This window comes from Petaurus breviceps, unplaced genomic scaffold (genome assembly GCF_028583685.1).
Source record: "Petaurus breviceps papuanus isolate PSGF00001 unplaced genomic scaffold, PetGlider_PUasm1.0 183, whole genome shotgun sequence".
Taxonomy (NCBI): Eukaryota; Metazoa; Chordata; class Mammalia; order Diprotodontia; family Petauridae; genus Petaurus; species Petaurus breviceps.
The window spans coordinates 20,186,793-20,211,952 of NW_027185791.1; the positions used below are offsets into that span (position 1 = coordinate 20,186,793).

Below are 25,160 nucleotides of genomic sequence, written 5' to 3' on the forward strand. Positions count from 1 at the left end.
CAGCACAGCCCCTGAGAGCTCAGGACAGTTCAGCAACCTGGCCTTGGGATAACAGTCTACATGGTGGTATATCTTTCTGAGTCTAGAGTTACCACCTTCTGAATTAATGTTGAATAATTTCCCAGTTCTCTAAGATGTCCAGTAAGTGGATATGAAATCGCCTCACATTATCCAGAAGACCGCCATGATAAGAGGGAATGGTCCAGGCAGAGAGGAGCTTGCTCTTGTAGCTGCCCTTTGGGCCTCACTGCTCAGTTCCCGTTTCCCAAAATCCCAGCTCCTTATAACCTTCGCAGTGGACTTTGGTCTTTGATCTAGGGCTTTCTCACCTTCTGCTGTATTCTGAACTTCTCTAGTCACTGAACTGCAACTCCAAACATTGGGAACTTCTGTCCTTTGAGTTGCCTTGTCTTCCAGGGACTCGAGGAGTCCCCTGTCCTTTCCCCACTCTTCCGCTGTGGGTACCGGGGCTGGATTTTTGATGGCTGTGCTGTATATTTCCTTCCAGTGCCTTTTTCTGTCACTTGCCCCTGCCTCTGCCCAGTAGAGTTCCAGCACCGTGGGACCTGGTAGAGGATGGTCAGGAACACAGCAGGTGCAAGGCAGTAATTGTAGCATCTCTTAACAGACAAATAGCAAGTTGATGGTTAGGCTTAGAAAAGTGGATAATGGAACTAAGTCACCCCCGCAGTAAGAAATAGGAATGGAATGGAGAGCTGCTCCTCAAAGCCGTGTCTGCTGAGCTAGTCTGTGACGGCACTGCAGAGGGCAGCTAGGTGGCACAGTGGAGAGAGTGGTGTCTTAGTTGTGTGACCTTGGACAAGTCACTCAGAAGCCCTGATTGCCTCAGTTTCCTCTTCTATAAAATGAACTGGAGAAGGAAATGGCAAACCACTCCAGTATCTCTGCCAAGAGAACCCCAGTCACAGAGTCAGACACAACAGCAAAGATTCCATACCAGATAAGCTCAGTTCTGTATTTTGCATTTTGTTTCAATTTTCCCTTTTGAACCTTAATGAAGACCCTATTAAAAAATTCCCAACCCACGTCTCATACTAAGGGAAGAAGAGGTTTTTCATGCCTAGATTAAGACAATTGAGTAGATCATAGGCCCTTTGGAGGCTGAGTGGTGCCAGGAGTAGCAGTGGGCGTTAGAGCTCTTCGACAAATGTGGAACAGCCTGTCAGAGGTGGAAACTTGGCGACAATTGTAAGTCCCTTTCCTTTTCTTGGATGCTCATTCCCTCTCAGCATCTAGTTCCCTGGGTGTTTTGACATCTGCACCAGTGAAGTGGCCTTTTCTTGTTTGGGAGGGGGAATGGGCTGGTTTAGGTGTTTGTGATATTTGCAATGATTAGGAGGACTTTGTCAATAAGTTTTACTGTCTCTTTCCATTTCATTCAATAGCAGGATGTGACATCTGTCGCTCAGGAGCTTTGAGCGCATAATTATGGCTCTCTCCTAGAATCACCATCATAATGACATTATTATTATAGCATTGGCTCGTCAAGTATTTACTGGTCATTAGCTGCTTGAATTCCGTCCCAGCCCGGCTCAATCATTCATTCCATCTGGAATGTGCAAACCCTAACACTTGATGTTTTCTTGCGTGAACTGTGCTAGGGGCAACTTCACTGTCTCTCAGTAGTGGTTTTGGGGTAAAGTGATAACTGTATTCCATATTAAAAAGAGAAAATGAAAGCAAATCCAACAAGATGTGTTCATTCACACATCCCAGACCATTTCATAGATTACTAGATAACGCCTACTTTCACACACAGAAAGTGAGTTTAAGGGTAGAATGTTACTTAGATACCTATTTTTAGTAAATACAACTTAATGAACTACTAGGAAAAAACTACTTTTACTTAATGAATCCAAAGTATTGGAACCGTATTGTTGTCCATCTTGACCAAACAGAACAGCAAAGCTGTAGGGAAAAAAAATCCTTTATGATAATAACCTCAGTATTGGAGTTTTTGAACAAATTGCCACAGGTGGGGATAATTAAGATTTAAGAGCTATTACACAGCTATTCCTTGGAGCAAGAGATCCTCTTTTACCAAAATATTCTTTTCCTCATATAAACTGTGAAAATAGTTAGCTGGGCCTTGAATCTGGATGAAGTTAAGTGCCACATTCCTTACTGAGACCTAATTATAGTCTTAGTTTTTAGTCCAAGATTCCCACACCTGGCTAAGTATCTCCAGGTGGGCACTGATAACTTGTTGACCCAGTATCAGGAGGTATCAGTCTCTTACCATTAATTCCTTGAAATCTGGAGTTGTAAATGTAAAACCCATTTATCAACCTTAGAATGTGTGATGGGATTATCTTGAAATGTTTTGTGTAGAAAATACATTAATAAAGTGTTTTTATATTAAAAGCAAATAGTTATAGTAATACAGAAAAGAAATTTTCCAGAGAGACAAAGGCTTACTAGTTGATAAAGTCAGTTACTGTCAGATACTGTTCCTCCTTCTCCAAAACTAAGAATGTTCTGGTTGAGAGGTCCCAGTTTCAGGGACGTTTTGGAAATAAGAGAAGTGTCTCCATCGAATTACTCGGCTGCCTTACCCAATATGACCTTTATGTGATGCCTTCTGTTCTCCTCTGTGGGACACCTAACTATGCTGCCCACTTTGAGAACTGATCTTCCTCACTGCAGGATAAGGAAATTTAAATCTTATCACTCTCTTGAAGTGAAGTAAAGCAGCTAGAAACCAGAACCAAGCCCCGTCACTTGGTACCAGCAGCCGCTGCCGCAGTCTGGCCATGTCCACTTCCTGTGGTCATTATAGACTTGCCTGGTCATAGACACAGGCTGAGAAGAGAAGTACTAAGCTCTAGCCATTGGTAATACAAATTTTTTCATAATATGGTATTTCCATATTCAGAGTCTGTTTCTCTTAGTTACAAAAAATATATATAAATGTCTTAAGGTACTAGGGCAGATGTGTGTAAACTTATTTAAAAAAACTACTTAAGTTTTTTTCACTAAGCATGCCTTAATCATTGAGTTGAAGGAACTAGGGTCATTTAGTAATAGCTCCTGGGATAGTTTTTGCATTTAATAAATTTATACTACATAATAATCTCATGAATTTGGATTCCATTTATTTGGAATAATTCACAATTTTCAAAACAGACTGAAAGATTTCTAAGCACGTTAAAAATATAAAGAGCTGGGATTGTTCACTCTATCTCACAGAACTATAGAGCGTCAGAAGTCAGCTAGTCCAACCCATACCTGAGCAAGATTAAAAGAGAATAATGTTTTTAAAGCACTTTAGAAACAAACAGTTTATATGCAACTAGCTGTAAACATCCAATTACACTTCCATATCTAATGGAAAGAGCCAGTGGGCTAGAAGCTGGGAACCCCACAATCTAATTACAAGACAAATGAACCAATCTCATTCTCCTATCCATGAAAGAAGGAGAGCTGTATTATTTGATCTCCAGTATCCCTTTCAGTTCTAAAATTCTAGGATTCTGATATCCATTTATTGGACTATCTCAGGACTTGTGATTAGCAACATCCTAACAATAGTTTATTAATATAGTTTATTACTCTACATACTTGAAAACAATAAAATTACAATAGAAACAATCATATTTGTGTATATTTGCCAATTCATGCCATCCTCTCCTCCCATTAGTTATAATCAGTGATGTTTGACTGTGTCTCACAACAGAACAAAAACAACCTTTATCTCTAATCGCACACACAGTCTCTTCGATCCATATTTTCTTTAGGCTCTCAGGAAGGGACTTCCTCTGAAGGAGTGTGCTAAGTTAAATCTTTAATGTTAAGGTAAATCTTTAAACATCTTCCCTCATTATTTAGTCCTAAACTAGTCAATTACTAATGGAACCTTTTTCCCCTGGGGTTCTTGCATCTAACTTCTTTTGTGGAACAGTATAAATCAGTCCCTCTGTATTGAGCCTGTTGGCAGCCAGTTCACAGGCAGCCTCATCCCTGCTAATTAAGTTTCTGTCACTTGGTTAGAGACGTACGCATGGAACCAGAAAGTTGGTTGGTCACCTATAAGTGGCTATGATAGACAAACCTGCGCCTTTCAGGGGCTCTTTTCAAGGTAAAGAGAGAAGGATGTAACCTTGAAAGATATGAAAACAAAAATCTTTCATGTAATCAGCTTTATAGGAAAAGGGATTGTAGGCTACAGTCATAGCAAGTAAATCCAAGAGAACACATCAGCAAGTAAGGAAAAGCTATTCTGCTGCTAAAGAGTATGTTTTACACATGTCTAACCTCACCCATAGTGCTGGCCTAATTTTTGTTCTTGTAAAGATTTTTTTCATGCTTACAAGGTCAAAAAATCAACCTTGTGGGTTCTTTGAAAGAATAGTCTGAACTTTGAGGTGCATCAGTTTGTTCCTTTGTAGTCTTATCTCCGGCCCAAGAGTCCATAAAAACTGCATCCCCGACCTTTTTGTGTCAATAGGGACTTCTCTGGCGCATGGTTTATTGGAAGGGAAATTCCAAACCAATCAAAAACCAAAGGCCATATGCATGGTGTCTCAAGGCAAGGGGTATTTTATATTAGCTTTTTCCAAATTTAATTTAGGCTGTGACTTGGATTATGGTCTGAGTGACAAGTTTTGTTTTTTTACAAACAAGTTGTAATACTATTTATAAGCATTTATATCCTTTGTTGTCCTTTTAATCACTAATTGTATTTTGAACTTCAGAACTGCCCTGAACATAGAAGGAGTCAAATAATCCTCGGCCCATTCCTTTAGGTTTAGGATTTCTTTCTAATTATGAGGGACTTGGAGATGCAAAACATACACTGAAGCAGATTTATGTCATGGATTCCCACATTTTGCTGAGTCTCAATCTTCCATTTCTTTCCCTCCCCACCTTGAATCCCCAATTACTTTTTGGTAGTCTTCTTCCTACAAAATAAGCAAAATATGATCCCCATTAGAGTTTTCCTTAGGAAAAACTAAAAAGAAAAAAAGTGATAATAATTAAGTGTACTTCTTTCTGCCAGTCAAATCAGTACTATAAAGATTTATTAATGTTAAAGGGGCAATGTCATTCTCTCCCTCCTCTATACTCCCCCCCCTTTCTCTCTCCCTCTCTCCCTTCCTCCCCCTCCTCTCTCTCTCTCTCTCTCTCTCTTCCTCCCTCCTTCTCCCCCCCCCTCTCGATATGGTAGTGCATATCTATCCTGAACCTGCTACCAAGGAAGCAGAGGCTGATGGATGGCTTGAGCTCAGGAACACCATGGCACTAAAACCCATCCGGTGCCCACACCAAGTCCTGAACCAGTATAGTAATCCTTGGCACCATGTTGCCTAACCCAAGCAGGGACATACTAGCCCAGGTCAGCGATTAAGCAAGTCAAGGCTTCTATAAAGCCAGTCAGCAATGGGATCAGGCCCATGAATGGTCATTGCACTCTAGCCTGAGCTGGGTAAGGAAACCTAGGCTTTTCTATTTTTTAAGCACTGTACTGAACTTCAAGTAAATAGGAAGCTTTTCACCATTTAACACTTTATACAGAATCTAGATACTGTCATGACCAGTTTCCAAGAGTGGTTCAATTGCATATGGTTTAGTCCATGAAACCAGGCCATGAAGTGGTGGCACCTTGGATTATCCACAGAGAAGTATTTGCCCTCATGAAAATTGTTCAACAGAGTCCTAAAAATAGGTAAAGTTGAGGCTGGAGTCTGTTCTGCGCCAGCAGTTTTTAATAAACCACAAAGTAGCAACAAATATACGGATAGTTCAACTACTGGAACTAAAGAACAACTTTTTGTTCCCTGTTTCCCTCAAGACAGTGGAAACACATTATTACACTTTATTATTCAATAGACTTAGCAAGTTGTCACCCAGCATTTACCCCTTGGAGGAACAAAGTTCCCTAGACAGTGTGTTGCCAAATTTTATTTGGGAAGGGTCAAAACTGTGCAGACCAGCCTTTGAAAAGAAGAAGCAGTTAGCTATTTCTTTGGGGGGAAACACTAAGATATGCCAGCTCAGCAATATGATCACTCTTGGAAGAGGCTGGTGCCCTGTGCTCCCTCCACGTGGGGCACTGCACATACTCATCCTCCTGCCAGCTTGTGGCAAGTATCTCCCTAAGTCCTGCCTAGGTACAAAGAGTCTTGTTTGTTCAGTCTTCGTGACTAGTGAAAATCAGAGTCGAGATGGCAGAGCACTGGTGTGCTTCAGGTGAGCTCACTGCAGATGGCTAGACAGCGATAGGAATAGACTAGATTCCATTGGTGTAGGGGACTGCCAGGTGTGGAGACTTCCTCTTCCAGTACAGGTTGACAACTTCTTTGCGATTTATCAGCTTACAGAGTTGGCTACAAACCTGAGAATTTAGGTGGCTTGCCCAGGACCCTATAACCAGTATGTGCCAGAGGTGAGACTTGAACACAGGTTCTCCTGGCTTCAGGGTCAGCTCTCTATCTACTACTCCATGCTGCCCCTCACAGACATCTCTCTCAACTGGTCAGGGAAATATCTTTATAAATGTGACTCTTAGTTTGCCTCCAGTAAATATCATACTTAATGCTATATATAGTAAGTTCAAGATGGGAAAACCACACCTCTCTCTCTCTCTCTCTCACTTTTTTGGTATATTATGATTTTTTTCAGAACTTTGGAGCAGAAAAGAGTAGATTGGAGAGGGGAAGGAAGAGATTACTCTAATCTCATTTATTTTCCTCAGGAATGTCTTCCTTTTAAAAATATGTGTCTTGACTTATTTGGGAGGAAGGAAGTCTTCCCTGCTAATAAGAATAGCTCACATTTTTGTTTGTGGGTTATATATTTAAAGTTTAAAAAGCATGTTGTACAAGAGTTCTCATTTTATAGATGAAGACATTGAGAGTAAGGTTAAATCCAGGCTCCAGTGGCAGATTCCATTCTTGGTGTTCTGACCCTTAAGTGCCATGCTCTTTCCTCTCCAATATTGGTGTCTTTTCCCTCCTGCCTTTGTTATGTTGTGCAGCATTTAATGAATACTTGCAGAGCTTTTTTTATAGGATCGCTATTTCTTTTCTGGTTTGTTTTGTTTGTCATAAAAGACCTTCCACTCCAGAAGAGAGATTGAAGATGTTGTTCTCCAAAAGAAGTGCGCAGGGATATATAATCTCACATTTCTGGTGGGATGACACAGGTCGTGTGCCTTTCCACTTCTCCCCACCCCCTCTACCACCGACCAAGAATTTCCTTATCAGTTCCTTTGTTGGTACTTTGAGATGATGGACAAAACCCCAAACTTGGAGTCAGGCCTTGGGTTTGGATCCTGACGAAATTCTTGTTTCCTCATCTGTAAAATGGGGATAACAGTACTCATGCTACCCACTTGACAGATGTGAGGAAAATACTTTGCTTACCTCAACATGCCATATAAACATGAGCTTAAACAAAAACGTAGCCAGTGGCATCTATCTCTGTCTTCCCCTGTCTCCTCAAATTCATAGTCTTTACTGTGGGGAAAAAAAATAAATTATTCTTAACAGACTCACTTTGCCCTGAACCTGAGCCTAGGGTTTACCAAAGTATATAGACTGTTTCCTCCCCTGGACACAGGCATCATGCATGACTGTAGCATTGGCCTTCCATACCCCAAAGGTCAAGATAGCAAGATAGCTTTAGTTGTATATCCATCTCCTTTCCTTGACCCTTTCCTGCCCTCTGGTGGAGGTATTAAAAAGCAGTTAAAAGACAAACAAAGGAAATGAAGCAACTTAGCTGTATAGGGAAAACAGTATTTTAAGTTTATCTGTTGGTTTCTAGCTAAAGGTTGAACCAGAGTGTTAGAGTATTCCAATACTATAGGTTGTTTCCCATTTCTAGCCTTTTGCTTATATTTCACAAATTCCTGAAAATATTATGGGAAATGTTATCATTTTGTCAGCTGTTACTGATGCTGCTTCTTCCTGGCCCTCCTCATGTAGTTTCCTAGGGGAGGGGAAAGGTGTTACTCTAAATGCCATTCTGATAAGTGCTTCTTACTACTTCAGGACTTTCAAGAAACTAACTCACTCTCATTTTTATTTTTTTCTTTTTTGAGAGGGGAAGGCAAGGCAATTGGGGTTAAGTGACTTGCCCAAGGTCACACAGGTAGTAAGGGTGTCAAGTGTCTGAGGCCAGATTTGAACTCAGGTCCTCCTGACTCCAGAGGTGGTGCTCTATTCACTGTGCCACCTAGCTGCCCCCCTCCCAACTCTCATTTTTCAACCTAATAAAACATTTGGAAAGTTACTTGGGGGGAAGGACTTGGAATTTTATTTGTGCTGATGTGAATGTTACTTTCTATAAGAAAGTTCACCATTTAAGTATGTACCAAAGAAGGGATGCATATTCAAAAGAAAAGTTTTGTTTCTTTTTTAAGTGGTCATTTATTTGTTTCAAAATAGCATGCTGAACTACAAATCAAGTTTAAGGTCTGTCTTTAATGCCCCTTGGTAGATTGCCTAACATGGTCACAATCACAAAATCACAGAGTCGTGAGGGACTTGAGAATCCATTTAGTACAACCCACACCCAAACAAGGAATCCCCTCCATCACCTGATGAACATGTGGCCATCCAGCTTTGCTTGGGAATCTGTAGAGAAGGGGCAGCCCTTACTTAGCCTTTCTACTCCATCAGGCTTAAATCAGACGCTCTTGCCTCTTTCAGCCATTGTTCCTGGCTCTGCCCTTGGGGACCAAGCAGAAGCATCTAATTCCATTTCCACTTGGTGAGTCTCCAGGTATTTGCAGTCAGCTCCTAATGGGTCACCCTGCCCCCAGTTTCTCCCTTAGTCCAAAACTGATATGCCTGAAGCACTGGCCCTTTCTTTCCCCTAATTGAGAAGCCCAGAGACTCAGGATCATGGGGATCGTGGATTTACAGCTGGAAGGGACTTTAAAATCAAGTTTAACACCCTTTGTTTTATAGAAGAGGAAACCAAAGGCCCCCAAGGTTGAGTAATGCACCCAGGGTCACACCAGGAGTAAACAGTAGGATCTCTAGTCTACAGACCTGTGCCCTGCAACTCCAGTCATTCATTGTTCTTACCCTTCAGATAAAATACAAATGCTTCTATCTTTTGGGCACTTAAAGCCTTTCACCATCTGCTCCTAATGCTGCCTTTCCTCTTCTTCTCATCTGTGCATTGTCAGATCATGCAGCTTGTTTCCCATACATGGCCTTTCAGGTCTCATCTCTGTAACTTTGTGCGGGCTGTTCCTCACGTCTGATGAACTTCCTCTTCACTTCTACCTTGGTAGGATCCCCGTCTTCTTTCAAGACTCGGATCAAGCACCATCCCATATATAAGGACTATTCTAATTCTCCCAGTGGCACGTCCTTTCCCACAGGAATTATTTTGTCTCTGTCTACCTGCATTCGTGTTGTTTCCCAGAATAAAATGGGGACTTCTTGAGGGCTAGTACTGCTGGCTATTTAGTCTCTGTGTCCCTGGTTCCTAGCTCAGCCCATAGCAAGGAACAAGCACTTAATAAATGCTTTTGGAATGAATGAGTGATTCATATTCTCCCAGTCATCTTTTCTTTGGGTCGAACATGCTGGTTACATCAATCGATCTTCTCCATTAAAGATCTGCACTATTCTGGTCATCCTTTAGTTTATCAATATCCTTCCTGAAATCTGATGCCCAGAACTAACCAAAATCAGTATTCCGGATGTTGACCGACTGTGGCACAGCCCAGCAGTACTGTCGTATCTCCAGTCCTCAACAGTGCGTCTCTTTCTGTAACCTAAGATCACATTATTTCTGTTGTTGATGCATTGAGCTTGCATTCTGATAAAACACCCACATCTTTACCTGGTACCTCCTCTCAAAACTCTGACTTAATCACCTTCTTTGTCTTGTCCACGAGATGAGCGTGAAAGATCATCACATGCTTCGCTAACATCTAGACTAAGTATATCTAAAGATTTCCCTGATTTGCCATCCTAGTGACCCTGTCCAAAAAAGGAAATGACATGACCTTTTCTTGAGAAAACCATGGCTGGCTCTTGGTGGTCACTGCTTCCCTTTCTATTTCTTAGCTAACCATCTCTTTAATGATACATTCTAAAATTATTCACGGAATTGCAGCGAGGCCCATTGCTATATAAAGATCTGATAAAGAGATGTTTTTTCTTCCCTTTTTTGGAAAATCATAATAAAGTACTTCTCCAGCACTGTGGAATCTCCCCCGTTGTCCAGGCTCTTGGCTCAGTAAGTGGCATCTGTCCATGGCTGGGCTGTAGTTATCAGGGCCTGATGACTTGAATCCATAAAGGACAGCTAGGTTTTTTCTTGTTTTTTTTCCCTACTTGTCTTGGTTCTCAGCTCTCTTTTGTCATTCTTGTTACATCCTTTCAGGTACAGAGTTTGTATTTATTGTCACAGAAGAGAGAAGCAAAAAGAGTCAAGCCCAGTTCTGCTCTCAGTCACTGGTTCTCCTCATCTTCTCCATCCCCAGTAATGGTGCCATCTTTCTTTGATTCCCTTCTTTCCCCCAATCGAACTTCTAAAAATATGTTCCTTTTTGTGGTTAACAACTGTCAGGGTCTGTCTTAGAAGACGCAAACCAAAGACAATCTTATGTAGCTGAATTTGAAAGACAGAACTCACTTTGGTCAATAAAAATGGCTTCATGTCTTCTGCGTATCCATTTGTTCCAAAGTTGTGTTGTAGCCTTTTAGGCCTTTGTTTTAAATATTCTTTTGTCGTGTCATGGCACCCTGGGATTTAGGGGGTTATGTTAAAGGACTGAAAAATACCACTAAGAATGGGAACTAAAAATAGGCCAGTTATTTGCTCAGACCATACAAAAGAGCCCCAGCTCATTGGCACTCATTTCTACTTTTGTGGTCTGGCACATGGAAGTTTGAGGTGGTTTGTAGATCCCAGATTATTTTCTGGGCAAAAGTATTTTTCTTCCACTTCAGTGTCTGTGCTACTTGCTACCTGAGGGCAGTAAAGGGAAGAAAAATATATTGCTATTAAAACGTTGGTCTTGGTTTTGTAAAAGCATTTATAAAGCCCTGCCATCAGTGTATATGTGTGTGTATACACATATACATATTTCTATATATCTCTCCCATATATACATATATGAGATGTATTTGCACAGTTGTGAGCGTGTCAGGGAGAACATAGAATCATACATTATGAAGAAAACTCTTTAGCAGCCTGGAGCAACTTTTTCTAATAACTGCTGCTTGAGACTTGACTGACGTTTGTGTTGGTGGGAACCGACCATTCAAATATCGTTACGAAGGAAAACATTTCTTGACATAGGCCCTAAAAGCACATTCTCAAAGCTGTGATGAGCTGCTGGTTCTGCATTTTATTCCACCAGGTTCTGAACTGCAGAGATCTGCTTTTTCCTGGTCCAACTGGCTTTACCCACGTGCTGGTCAAATATGAGACCCCACTCTAAGCACAATAATCTCTCAAGACACCACAGTGAACAGCTGGGCCAGAAGCCACCAGCCGTAGCTAAGCCTTTCTACATTTCCTTAGTTAGAATGTCACTATTTTTTTTCCTTAGTGATGCATTGATTGGAGTAAATCTTTGAATCCCAGTATTCCATATTTTGATACCTTTTATTTTATTTTATTGTAAAACTTTTGCTTCTTTAGCCCCTGGAAGTGGGGTGTTAGGTGAACCATTTATGTAGCAAGGAAACCTGCTGAATTGAAGAAAACAAAAGAGAACAACTGGTACTCTGTCCATTGATTGGTGTTTTTGTATTGAATTTCTAGCTTGGTCATCTTTTTCCCCTGAGAGTTTGCAGAGGGCTTAACCTCCAAGTATGACAAAGAGGTTTAGGGTTCATTAACCCTATTTAGATCTTGGCCTTTCAGTTGAAGTTAGGTGTATGTTATGAACATTGCTTGGGGAAAAATATTAAGGATTCATTTCTTTTCCTGTTTTCAGTGAGAAATTCCTATTATCTTTTTAGCATTTGGTAAATAGAGCAGTGTGATAGAATGACTGTCACTCAACAAAATGAACATGACTTTCTTTGAAAAAGAGAGATGCCTCTAGTGTAGCCTGCCCTGCTTCCCACTAGCTTTGCCCCGAGCCAGCCCATCCCAGGCAAGAAGCAAGGCTCAAGGCTGCTGGTCTTTGCACTGCACTGCACTCCACTGCGGAGACTGTGACCATTGCACTTCATTTGCTAATATCCCCCTAGGGAACATGTGGAACTGAAAACAAGTTCTTGTGCAGGGAGTTCTTTTCTCCAGGTCCACCCCAGAGTGTGGCATATCCATTATATGAGTTGATCCTTTCCTGGCCCGGGTTACACAGCTTGGCTGCTGTTCGGGCTCCTCTCAGAACTTGGCCACTGCTGATTCTGGTTGTCAATGGACCCTCTTTGATGGCTCTTACTGATCACCTGAACATTCCCATCACACAGCACTTCACCTAAAATCATAAAGAAGAAATAGCAGAAACAGAGGCACCGCTTACTGAGGGACATGACACGCGGTTAGTCGGGCGCTCCGGAGGCTTCTCTCACTGATTTTTCTGTACCTAAAAATTAGCAGGTGGGAAAACCATCTACCTGAAACTCCTGTGTGAACAGTCATTTCCAGCTCCTCAGCCAGCCAAAGTGCTTTTTGTCACCACCCAGTAAACGAACAGTAAACAGTCGCAAAATGCGTGTGATTGCTCAGATGTGGGGCCGTTAGATGCCTTTGAGAAGCAGACACATCGCGCCTCCCCATGGATTGGAATCATGGTTTTTTGTATGTGCTTAGCCCCCTCCTCACAGCACTGATGTATCTCCAGCCAGCTCCTTGGCCACCCTTCTCCCCATTCCCAGCAAGAGCTGAGAATAAAGCACCACCTTCTGTATCCCAGGCTTAGGAGATGATGCACAGAGTGCTGAACTTGGAACCAGGAAAGCTTGGGTTCCAATCCTGACGCTGACACTACCTGCATGCATGACCAAGAACAGATCACTTAATCTTGTTCCCTTATCTGTAAAATAGGAATAATGATTCCTATAATACCTACCTCCTTTTTTATTACATAAAAGTATTTTAGTTTATTGCATGTGAAGATAGTTTTCAGCATTCATTTTTATAAGATTTTCGGTTCCATATTTTTCTCCCTTCACTTCCCCCTCCCCCAGACAGCAAACAACCTGATGCAGGTCATACATGTACAGTCATTCTAAACATATTTCCACATTAGTCACGTTGTGAAAGAAGAATCAGAACAAAAGGGGAAAACCACAAGAAATTTCAAACAACAAAAAAGAGGACTGTCTGCTTTGATCTGCATTCAGACTCCATCGTTCTTTCTCTGGATGTGCACCTACCTCTTAGAGTAGTGGTTGAAGCTCAAACGAGATGATGTAAAGTGTTCTCCAATTATTGACGTGCTATGTAAATCTTAGCCATTCCAATTTGGAGGTGCTGTCCCTTTTTTTGAGAAGATAGCATTTTCAAATGGAGATATTCCTATCCAAATCCAAACATCCAGATCCATTCAAGTGACCCCAACCTAGTTATATGACTCATTGCTTCCCCCCTTCCTAAGAATGACTGGCACTGATATGAGGAAAGATGAAATATCATACCCTCCTGTTTCCAAATAATTAAAAGCTAGTGATTTATCGATCAAGAATTGTTATTTTAAAAAATTAATTTATTTTTAGTTTTCAACATTCACTTCCATAAGTTTTAAATTTTCTCCCCCTCCCCAAGATGGCATGCAGTCTGATATAGGCTCTACATATACTTTCCTATTAAATGTATTTTCATATTAGTTGTGTTGTATAGAAGAATTAGAGCCAACGGGAGGAATCATGAGAAAGAAAAAACATAACAAAAAGAGAGAGCAAATAGTGTGACTTTGATCTGCATTCAGACTCCATAGTTCTTTCTCTGGATATGGATGGCATTTTCCATCATGAGTCTTTTGGAGTTGTTTTAGGTCCTTGCATTGCTGAGAAAGGGCTAAGTCTATCAAAGTCAGTCATCGAACAGTGTGGCTGTCACTGTGTACCATGTTCTGTTGGTTCTGCTCACTTCATTCAGCATCAGTTCATCTAAGTCTTCCAAGGTTTTTCTGAAGTCCACCTGCTCATCATTTTAAAGCACAATAGTATTCCATTACATTCATATACCACAATTTGTTCAACCATTCCCCAATTGATGGAAATCCCCTAGATTTCCAGTTCTTGGCCACCACAAAAAGAGCTGCTATAAATATTTTTGTACATGTCAATGTAGCAGCAAGCACCCCAGCGTCCACAGGGTGGCTGCCAACACAGGTTCTTAGATATGCTTTGTTAAAGGAAAGCAATTCAAAATGGGTTAACAAGCTTACTTTAATCAGTCAAACATATATCGTTTACCTAGTTCAGGGAAAAAAGGTCAGCACCCTGAACTTCAGAGTATACAGACAGAATTATCAAGACAGAGAAACAGATCAAGTAGACAGATTTCCAAACTGTCCAACCATTACATCCATACCAAATCAACATCTGGGTTTTTCAAAGCCAGGGGGCTCTCAACAGCGGCTTCGCAGAGTCTCATCTAATCAAATCACAGAACACTCCTCAAAGTGAGCCCCAAAACAAAGCCTCAAATCAGGGTTTACATAGCCTTCTCCTGGCTCAGAGAATGTAACAACCTTCTGGACCCACTGGCCAATCAAAAAGTATCTACTGAAAAACAAGCCTCCCACCCCAGGCTCCAGGTGCACTTTAGCCTAGGGGCAGGGAAGAGATTTAAATTTACATTCTCATTAAAGTCAGTCCTTTTCCCATTTTTATGATCTCTTTGGGATACAGCCCCAGAAGTGTTATTGCCTGGGTCAAAGGGTATGCACATTTTATAGCCATTTGGGCATAGTTCCAAATTGCTCTCCAGAATGGTTGGATCAGCTCACAACTCTACCAACAATGAATTAATGTTCCAAAGAATTATGTTATCAAGAGTGTTCTTAAAATTTGGTATTGATTTGGTACTACTGGTTACCACTATCACCAGTATTCTTGGTAAAGAATTTCCTGCATTCTTTTCAGAAAATGTAAAAGCATTTAATCTGTGCTGTCTAGGGATAATATGGATGAAAGTATTAATTCAGAATGCATGCTTTGGGCTCAGATAATCATGTGAGGGACTTCTTTTGATAAGAATTTTGGTAGGGAAGATAATTTTTCTTTCTCTCTTTTAGAAGGGAGTAAAGAACAGAAAAGTCTTTTTCCTTCCCTGATCACATGAAGTCTGATTAAATAGATTTGCATTTAGCATTTGTCACATCAGTATTTGCCACTTAGCATTGTTTATTCATAATATTGTTAGGTTTTAGAGCATCAGGACTACATTGACTGCACGCATGTGTTTTCACATGGACCCTCACAGAGTTCTAAACCAAAAGTGATCTTTAGATTTTAAAATTGAATTTTTGTCCGTTATCATAGGATCAAAGATGTAGAGCTGGCAGAAATATTCAGAGGTCGTGTAGTCCTACCCCTTCATTTTACAAATGAGGAAACCGAGGCCCAGGTAGGTTAAACGATTGCCTAAAGTCATACAGGGAGCAGGTATCAGTGTGTAATTGTCACAATACCTCCTCCCAGTTCAGATGATGATGTTTCCATATTGCTTTAGCAGTAAGTTTAACTTTGTCATAAGCCATATGAGGTTGGTAAATATATGCTCTGAATGTCAAGAATTTGTCTAATAGCTTGAAAATAAAAAATTTCAACAAGATTTGCTCAACAAATAATAATAATATTATTATTATAATAAAAATAATAATGACCAACCTACTTTTTTATATTTAAGACTCAAAGAAATTATGGTGATGTTTATGACAGCTGAGTGTAGGAGATGCAGTTCAAAGAGTCCAGGTACAGTGTTCTTGTCCCTATACCTTGCTGCCTAGTAAAGGATGTAGCACCACGCATGGCAGATAAAGTCTATTGACCAACTCACTTCTAATAATTTTTCAATTATAAACTTATAAAAATAATTTTTAAAATTATAAACTTTAACATTTATAGGAGCACTGTCATCAGGGAGATGAATTATGTGAATTAATTTCAATTCACCATCTATTGATTATCTACCTCATATATCTGGAGCCATGGATTTCGTTATTGAGTTTTTAGAAAGAATGTTTATCAGTTACTTTTAATCATAGGAAATTGCTCCAAAAGGTACTTTATTATTTTTTTACATTTTCTTTTTTTTTTTTTTAAAGCAATAGGGGTTAAGTAACTTGCTCAAGGTTACACGGCCAGTTATTTCTGGATGTGGTGCTAAGTGTCTGAGCCGGGATTTAATCCCCAGGTCTTCCTGACACTGGAGCCAGTGCTCTTACTTGCTAAGCCACCTGGCTGCCCCTAAGCAATTGGGGTTAAGTAACTTGCTCAAGGTTACACGGCTAGGTGTTTCTGGGTAGACGCTAAGTGTCTGAGCCCGGGATTGGATCCCCAGGTCATCCTGACACTGGAGCCGGTGCTCTTACTTGCTGTGCCACCTGGCCACCCCACATTTTCTTTTTATTAACTAGACAGAAACCCAACCGAACATTTCCCAGAAAAAAAAAATTCTGCAAGAAACTGAATTTCTTTTATTTGTACAGCTTTATATTTTAAAGTGTATGTTCAGTTTAAAACCAACCCAAAGATCATTCTTCTTGCCACAAAAAAACAGAAGTAACATAACAGTTAAGGAGCTGTATCTCCTTTCCATCTTTTCTTATGATTGTCCCAGCCACGAAGGGCAGTGATTCTATCCCTTTCTTTGATCCTCTTCCTTTCTCCCAATATGATTTTAAAACAAACAATGCTTTTTTGTTTCCTTGAGCTTTCCTTGCCTCTGTCAGAGCATTCTGAGATTTGACAGTCCTGAACCTATTCTATCATGATTTTTGCTTCTCTTAATTTTTTCGTTTCTCTGTTTCTGGTACTTCTACTTGATTCTGGCCTCTGTACATTTTTTATTTTTTCTTCGCAGTTATTTTATTCTATCTAAATTTGTGATAACATCTACACACATAAGATAAACAAATCCATGCAAAATGGTTAACTAGTTAGCACCCTCAACATAAATTTAGTGTTATTGCTGTTTAACTGAAATAATATAATCTAAATTTCAAAATGCAACATAACCATGTAATTTTAAATTCCAGGCACAAAAAAAACATTTAAATTTAAGGGTTCTGAGCTATTCAGCACATTAAGAGCTATTTTAAGTGTGTTTTCTTCCCCTCAAATGGAGGGAAATAGACTTTAATATGGAAAGGAGTTCATGAAAAGATTACTTGGTTTATAATTTCACTCCTCCTGTTGACTGTCTAAGAAGCTGACTAGTTTTGCTGCCTATAACACTTCCTTTGGACAGCTCAACCAATGAGCATACCCTCTTCTTTTAAAAATCTAAGTTGGGGGTGGCTAGGTGGCACAGTGAGTAAAGTGCTGGCCCCGGAGTCAGGAGGACCTGAGTTCTGTTCCGGCCTCTGATACTTAACACCCACACAAAAAAACTAGCCGTGTAACCTTGGGCAAGTTACTTAACCCCAATTGCCCTCCAAAAGGTAAAAAAAATAAATATAAATCTAAGTTGGTGGATGAGTTCCTTGTATATCCATGCTGAGTTTTTAAAATCCTTTTCTTCCTCGACAGAATTGTTTCTCTCTCTACCTTCAGAATTTTATGCATAATAATAACTTCCCATCCCTTCTGGATACAGTTCTTCTGTAGAATTTCAGTCCATGAGATCCTACATATCATTTTTGCTGAATCCTTCCAAATTTTCTTGCCCTAAACGTAGGGTACAAGTCAGACTACAAGCTTTCTTCCATTTCTCTATCACAAATTCTAAGATGAAGTAGTCAGTGCACACCTTTAAAGTTCTAATAATTTTCCTCCAGCAACTCTTCCCTTCCCTTCCCAATCCATAATAGAAATTCCCTTCCCTTTATCTTTTGAAGGAGGAAGTTGCCATTTAAATCAAGTCAAGAGATTACTGCCTGCTTTGCTTTTAGCAGCAGATGTCTGGATAGGTTGGGTTCATGCCTCTATTCCAGTCTAATGATCTGTTTTCCAAACTTCATCGATTTTTTTTTTCTCAAAATTTCCCACCTACCTACCCCCGAGTCTCAGTGATATCTTTAGGGTCAGATCTGCCTCCTTTCAATCTGTTCTCTAATTTCATTTTGCTTTACTTGGTGCACTTACCCACAAGCTGCTGAGGTTTTGTATTTACTTGCTTCTTTATTGGAGATTGTCATTTGTAGACTTAATGGGTGTGCCTGTCATTCCACTATAGCTCCTTTGTGTAGCATCTAGTTTAGTGGATACAGAGAGACAGCTCTTCTCTCTTTCCACCCATTTCTTTTCAGTTAAAAAGCCCTTTTAATTAAATTTGGGAGATTCTAAGGAAATGGAGTTTCTAGTACTTCAGGAAATTTAGTTCCTATAGGATCTGAATTTGGATTGCTGGATTCTAAGCCCGTGCTGCTTGCCTTCAGAACACAGAATCTTAATTAGGGATATAGCATTACTTGATGGAATTTACAATTAATAAAAGCATTGAAGACGAAAAGAAAGCAAGATGTTTCCTTTTATCTTAAAAAGTGTCCAGAGTGTCATTTTCGGGGCGACCAGGTGGCTCAGCGAGTAGAGCTCCTGCTCCAGAGTCGGGATGACCTGGGGATCTAATCCCGGGCTCAGACACTCAGCACCACACCCAGAAATAACTGGCCATGTAACCTTGAGCAAGTTACTTAACCCTGATTGCTTTAAAAAAAAGTGTCCAGAAATGGTCAAAAAATTAATTTCAGTTCACTTTCATTTTAAAAATAAATGTTATAGCCCTTTGAGAAGAGACCTGGTAGGGAAGGACAGGATCATGAAATTCAGCAAATTACTAAAGTTGCAACTCTCTTAGATAAGGAATCAGAGAACTGCTTCCACCCTGTTTGCTTGTTATTCTAAACAGTCCATACATAATTATAGCCCTGAACTCTACTTACTTAACTCAGGAATCCTGTTTGCTTTGTACCTCCTTTACAAATGACTTAGGGCTTTAATGCAGACCCCTTTCAACAGCAGTAAATTAACTTTAAAGCAAAATTAAATCTTATCTGGGCACACAAATTTAAAAAGCAGGTTTGCTCATTATGATGATAGAATTATTAACTTCCATAAGCCATGAGCTTTAATTTTCAACTTAACATGTATTTCAAATGAGACTCGTAATGAGGTTTAATAGTCTTCCCAGATCAATTCCCCTGACATATTATTTTCTCTTCTTTGTTACATTTAAAAATCAAAGTCCTAAAAGAAGAAGAAAGTGTATCCTATTTTCAGACAACTGGGCTGAGTACCCAACTTTCTTCAGAAAACTTTACCAGTTCACCAGCAATGTAATTTCCTAAATTGTGAAAAAATGCAAATAATTCAAAATGAAGCCTGTATTGTGAGGAGGTTAAAAAACTGAGTGGGGCAGAGAGGGCCAATCAAAGCTGTTGGAAAATCTGGGCAAAATGAGAATTTCATCCCATGTAAGATGGAAATAGGAAAATCCGCCTGATTCCCAGATTCAGGATCCCAGATACTGTCTGCTGCCTCTCTAGGCTTCTTCCTCTCTCCCTCCTTCTTCCCTCCCCATTTCAGCTCAGTTTTTGTACACTGCCCTAAATCATTAGAGCAACCTTCTAATTAGGGATTAAAGACCATTAGCACCTGAGACATTCCTCCTGATATAATTAGAAGTTGACTGGACATTGGGGGGAAAAGAGTTTTGATGATAAATGAGGCAGCTGTATGTAGCCCTTTGAATTGGGAATGAATATTATTCAGTATATTATTTCAGTATTTACACAGAGCTCTCTAGCAGAATAGGTGTCAATAGATTTGAGGAACTTTGGACTAGGGTGTTAATGTCTTTCTCTGGAGGGCGTTAGAGTCCCAGAATTCCAGCCGGATGCAGTTTAAAAACCATTAATGAGGGACAGGTTGTCTTTGTTATCCTGGAGCTAGAAATTTATTGTCTACTTGAACTCTACTAATGATGTGATGGTTACAGAAAGAGCTACAATAGCTCAGGAGAACATTGCCTATGCTATTATGTCTAATCTCTGTTTACCTTATGAGCCTGAAGGGATATCAGCTTGGCCTGGGAAGATTTCATTTATTTTATAGGATATCATGATCATATAAGATTTGAGGAGGTTAGCTTATACAGGAATGAATAGGCTATTATTGGTAACAATCTTATTATAGGGATTTTTAGTTACATAGGTTCCAGGGTGTATTCCTGAAAAGGCTTCTTCAGGAGCAGAACCAGGAGAGCATTGTAGACAGTAACGGCTGCTCAGATCCAGACAGTGATCCAAGAGAATTCCAAAGAACCCACGAGGAAAAATGCTGTCTACCTGCAGAGGAGGACATGATGAGCTCTCAGGGCAGATCAGGGCATGCTTTCTAAAACTCCCTTCACTTTTCTTGTGAGCGCCTGTGTGCGTCTTCTTTTGAAACTTGGCTAATATGGAACTGTGTTTTGTGTGACTCCACATGGAGAGCCCACATCGTACCACTCGCCTTCTCAAGGGACGGGGAAGAAATAGGAGGGAAGCAGAGAATTGGGACCCAAGATGTTTTAAAGGAATGCTAAAAAATATTTTAACGTACTTGGGAAATTCTTAACAAAATACACATATAGACACACATAAATACATACCGTGTTTCCCCGATAATAAGACACTGTCTTATTAATTTTTTTTGGACAGAAAAACACCAGAGGGCTTATTTTCAGGGGAGGGCTTATTTTAATGAACATTGACAGCAATTTTAATAAACAGGTAAATGTGAACAAAAAAATGTACCTTTATTCAATAATGAATTCAATAAAGAACAGGATGACGCGCTCACTGCTGCAGCTCTGATTGGATGCAGCTCGGAGTGCGGCGTGCGTTTCACCCGGGAGGGGGGCGGTGCATACAGAGGGTACCGTAATGTAGCGTGTAGCGCAGGGGATCACCTTCACTGCAGTAGCAATCTCAATAGGGCTTATTTTCGGGGGAGGGCTTATTTTAGAGGAATCTTACACAGTACGGGGAGGGCTTATTTTCGGGATAGGTCTTATTACCGGGGAAACACGGTACGTGTGTGTATGAATTTAAAAGGTCATTTTGTCCTACTCTAATTCAGCTGATTTTAGAATATATCTCTTCCTTTTCTGCAGATGTTTAACTTTGCACATTAAAAAAAAATTGGCCTCATGTAGGGAACTCCCTCCACTGAGGCAGATCGATCAATCAGTCAGTATTTATTAAGATCTTATGTTATAGAGATAACAAAGACAAATATGAAATCCTTGCATGTCACTGGGAGAGACAAAATGGTCACAGATAAATATATTACACAAAGGCAAATGTCAAGAGTGGGAGAAGGCAGCAGCAAGGAAACTATTTTGAAAGACTTATTCTGAAAGATTAAATCTGATCAAGGTAATGACCAGAGAACCATGCTTCTCACCTCCTGGAATAGAGGTGATGAGCCAGAGGTGTAGAATGAGGCACAGCCAATGTGTGCCTTTGTTTTCCTTGACTGTTCTTATTTCTGTAAAAGCAGGATAATAATAAGACCAGCCTTCCAGTGGTGGTGTGAGGATAAAATGAGATAATATTTGTAAACATTTTGCAAACCTTAAAGTTCTGTACCAATGTTAGCTATTACTACTACTACTGCTGCTGCTGCTGCTGCTGCTACTACTACTACTACTACTACTACTTGTTATAAGGGAAAGTTTTTTTATTTGTGCGTTGGAAATTGGTAGGTAGTAATATAGATGCAAAAACATAAAAGGAGAAATGTCAGTTAACAGAGCATCATTTGAACGTGATTTTTTAAATAATATTTTGTTTTTCCCATTACATGTAAAGACAATTTTTAACATTCATTTTTCTTAAAAAATTTTGAGTTCTACATTTTCGCTTTCCATCCCTCACCTCCTCCCTCTCTGAGACAGTAAGCAATTTGATATAGATTATGCAAGTTAAACATATTTTTTTTAAAGCAGAAGAAAAGTCAGAAGGGATAGACAAGCAGGGCGGTTTTGCTATTACTTTTTAAAATGTAATCTAAGGATAAGAGATAAGGACTGGACTAATACAAGTTGGCCCCTGAGTTTTAGAGACTTGCTTAGAATAGTAGTGTCAGACTTAACGAAGGTCAACTACTCCATCTATAAGGATGCCAGATTGGGCTTACTTTTAAAGTGGAATGTTATCTATTGTATTTTAAGTATTTTCCCAATTACATGTTAATGTGCTTCTAACCACGCTCAGGAATGTCTGACATATCTGGCCAGAAAGGTACCAAAAGATTAAGTGCCTTGCCCAGGGTCCCAGAGCCAGTCAGAAGTGGGACTTGAACTAAAGGCTTTAAAGTGAGGAGGAAGAGCCCTTGGTGATACAAGAAAGAGAGGGTTTCAAAGGATGAGTTGAGATCCTCACCTGAGAGGAAGACTCAGTTAATATCAGATAACTCAGATTTGTAATAGACCCAATCAGCAGGGTTTTCTGGTTTCCTCCAGATCCGTGTATGAATAGAAACAAAGGAAACAGATGGTAAGAGTAATTCAGGGTTGAGGTTAGGCAAGGCATGATCAGTGTTAGGAAAAGAGGGCAGGGGATTCATGAGTAGAAGATAGTATAGACTTAAACTGTTTTACCAAGCAGTTTTAGATAGGAAAGTGGTGAGTATATACCTAATGCAGGGGGAGTGGCCTAGGAGAAGGCTTGAGGAATGGAGGAATGAAGTTCACAGACCACACAACAAGATTAGGGAACATTAAGAAACAGGAAAAGATATATTGATAAAAGATTTTGTTGTTCAGTTTTTTGTTCAGTTGTGTCCAACTCTTCGTGACCCTATTTGAGGTTTTTCTTGTCAAAGATACTGGCATGGTTTACCCTTTCCTTCTCCAGCTAATTCTACAGATGAGGAAACTGAGGCAAATGGGTTAAGTGACTTGCCTGGGGTCACATAACTAATGTCTGAGGCCAGATTTGAACTCAAGAAGATGAGTCTTCCTAACTCCAGCCTCAGCTCTCCATCCACCTCACTGCCTGTTTTCCCAGTAAAAGATTATGATCAGATAAAGGCATTTTGGAGTTCTTTGATCAAGGAAGTAGGAAAGCTGTAGGTGATGTCAAAGTCAAGAGTATACCCATCTCTAGATGTAGCTGAAGTAGAGTGGAAGTGTAGGTGATGGAAATAGAGTAGATTGAGAAACTGAGAAGGTAAGGTATCTGAGGAAGCGTTAATATGTGCATCAAAGTCAAGTCAACCAGAGTTTAAGTGTTTCTGATGAGCCAGGTACTGTGTCAAGTACTGGGAGTACAAAGAAACCCAAGAAAGCAGTGCTTGCCCTCTCAGTGCTCACAGTCTAGTGGGTGAGACAACATGTAAATCAATGTGTACAAACAGGACACATACAGGATAATTGGGAGGCAGTCTCAGAAAGAAGGCACTGGCATTAAGGAGGACCAAGAAGGACTGCTTGAATAAGGTGGGATTTTAGCTGATACCTAAAATAATCTAGGAAGTGGAGACAAATCATTCCCTATATGCAGTACAGCTCATGTCTCACAGGCATGGAGTGTCTTGTGCAAGGAACATGGGGGCCAGTGTCATCAGATGAGAGCCAGATGTGAAACTCCTTAAGAAAGAAAGAGAATGTCTTTGGGGCTGTTAGAGAATCACCACCGGATTCTGGATTAGGTGACAAGTTTGGGTAATGTGAATCTTGAAAGAGAGAATAATATTTAATGATGGTGTTTAAAAGGAGAGCTGGAAGTAGCAGGGGAGAAGGGAGTATTCTCACTCCTCCACCATTACCATTAAATCAGGGGTTCTAAGAAGAAGCATGTTCACATATCCAGGAATGTATAGCAAGCAGGGGAAACAGTGTCATGCAGAAGATGGAAGGAGTAAGAAAGAAAAGAGTTTAAAACGAAAGGAAGTTTATTCATTGTAGAATAGGCATTCCAGAGGGCACAGTGGAAGGGATAGGCAGATCTGCGATAGGGTATTGCTGGGGTTAGAGGTAGGGATGGACTGAATGGAAATAAGGGTGGGTGATTGGTTCTTGATCTGCAGCTTGCAGACTGTGGGAGAAGGCCCGTGGAAGCCTTCCCACTTTTTTTCTTTGGGGCCCAAGCAGGACCATTAGAATTTCACTGCATTCATTTCCTAGTTTTTCTTTCCAGTTACATTTTTGTTGTCACTGTGTTTATTGCCTGGGCTCTGTGTACTCTGTTTTTGCATCAGTCAATGTAAGTCTTCCTATACTTCTTTTCATGCACTGTTTCTTAGAGCATGGTAATATTTCACTACAGTCGTGTAACGTGGCTTGTTTGGTTATTCCCTGTTTGGTGGCTATCAATAGTCTTTACAGTTATTTGGTTTTGTAATAAGTGCTGTCTGTAAATCTTCTGGTGTATGCACTTTGGGGCCTTATTTTTATCATTGACTTTTATCAGGGTATAGCCCTAGCACGGGAATCTTTGGGTCCCTTAAAATACAGAGAGAGAGAGTGTGTGTGTGTCCATATCTTTTTTTTTTCCCAAGGCCACTACCATATCATGAATCCTGGCATAACTCTTCTTCTAAGAGCATTCTGACGTCCCTTGGGCCCTGCCCTGTTCCCCTTCTGCTGTTGGAGAAATCACTTTGCTCTGCATTAGTCCATCAGTTAATTCTTTCCACTCCAGCACTAGTTCTTTATGGCCCTCTACAGAGATTTCTGGTTGGTTATTCTTAGCCTCAAGGTTTCCACTAGACTTTTTTTTCCCTTACTATTTGATTCCCTTCTTTATCTCAAGTTTCTGCTTTTCTTGTGTGCTAAGATGTTTACCACCAACTTCATTTAACTCTCTAACCTTTTCTCATAGTAATGGTGAAGTATCATTGGAACTAAAACTGGTTCCTGGAGAGCTGTTATCACGCTTCTCACTGGTCTTCCCTGATGTTAACGGTGCCTTCCAGTCCTTCCTTCCTGCTGTGTGACTCCTCCTTCCAACTTTCTAACTGGCACCCATGTACTTTGTGTACTTTTTGTGGGCCATCACTGGCTAGTTACCTTGCAAGAAACCACCCACGTTCTTGAGACCATGCTGCTTT

At 40.3% G+C, this 25,160-nt stretch overlaps 1 protein-coding gene and 1 long non-coding RNA gene across 9 annotated transcripts in view; both read left to right on the plus strand.

Annotated features, from left to right (window-relative positions):
• AOPEP (aminopeptidase O (putative)) overlaps nucleotides 1-25,160 on the plus strand; it is a 567,977-nt gene that overhangs the window by 505,229 nt on the left and 37,588 nt on the right. The window lies entirely within an intron of this gene.
• Nucleotides 5,436-10,650, plus strand: LOC138161155 (uncharacterized). The gene is made up of 2 exons (XR_011168292.1): nucleotides 5,436-8,736; nucleotides 10,372-10,650. It is a non-coding gene; the product is annotated as an uncharacterized lncRNA (long non-coding RNA).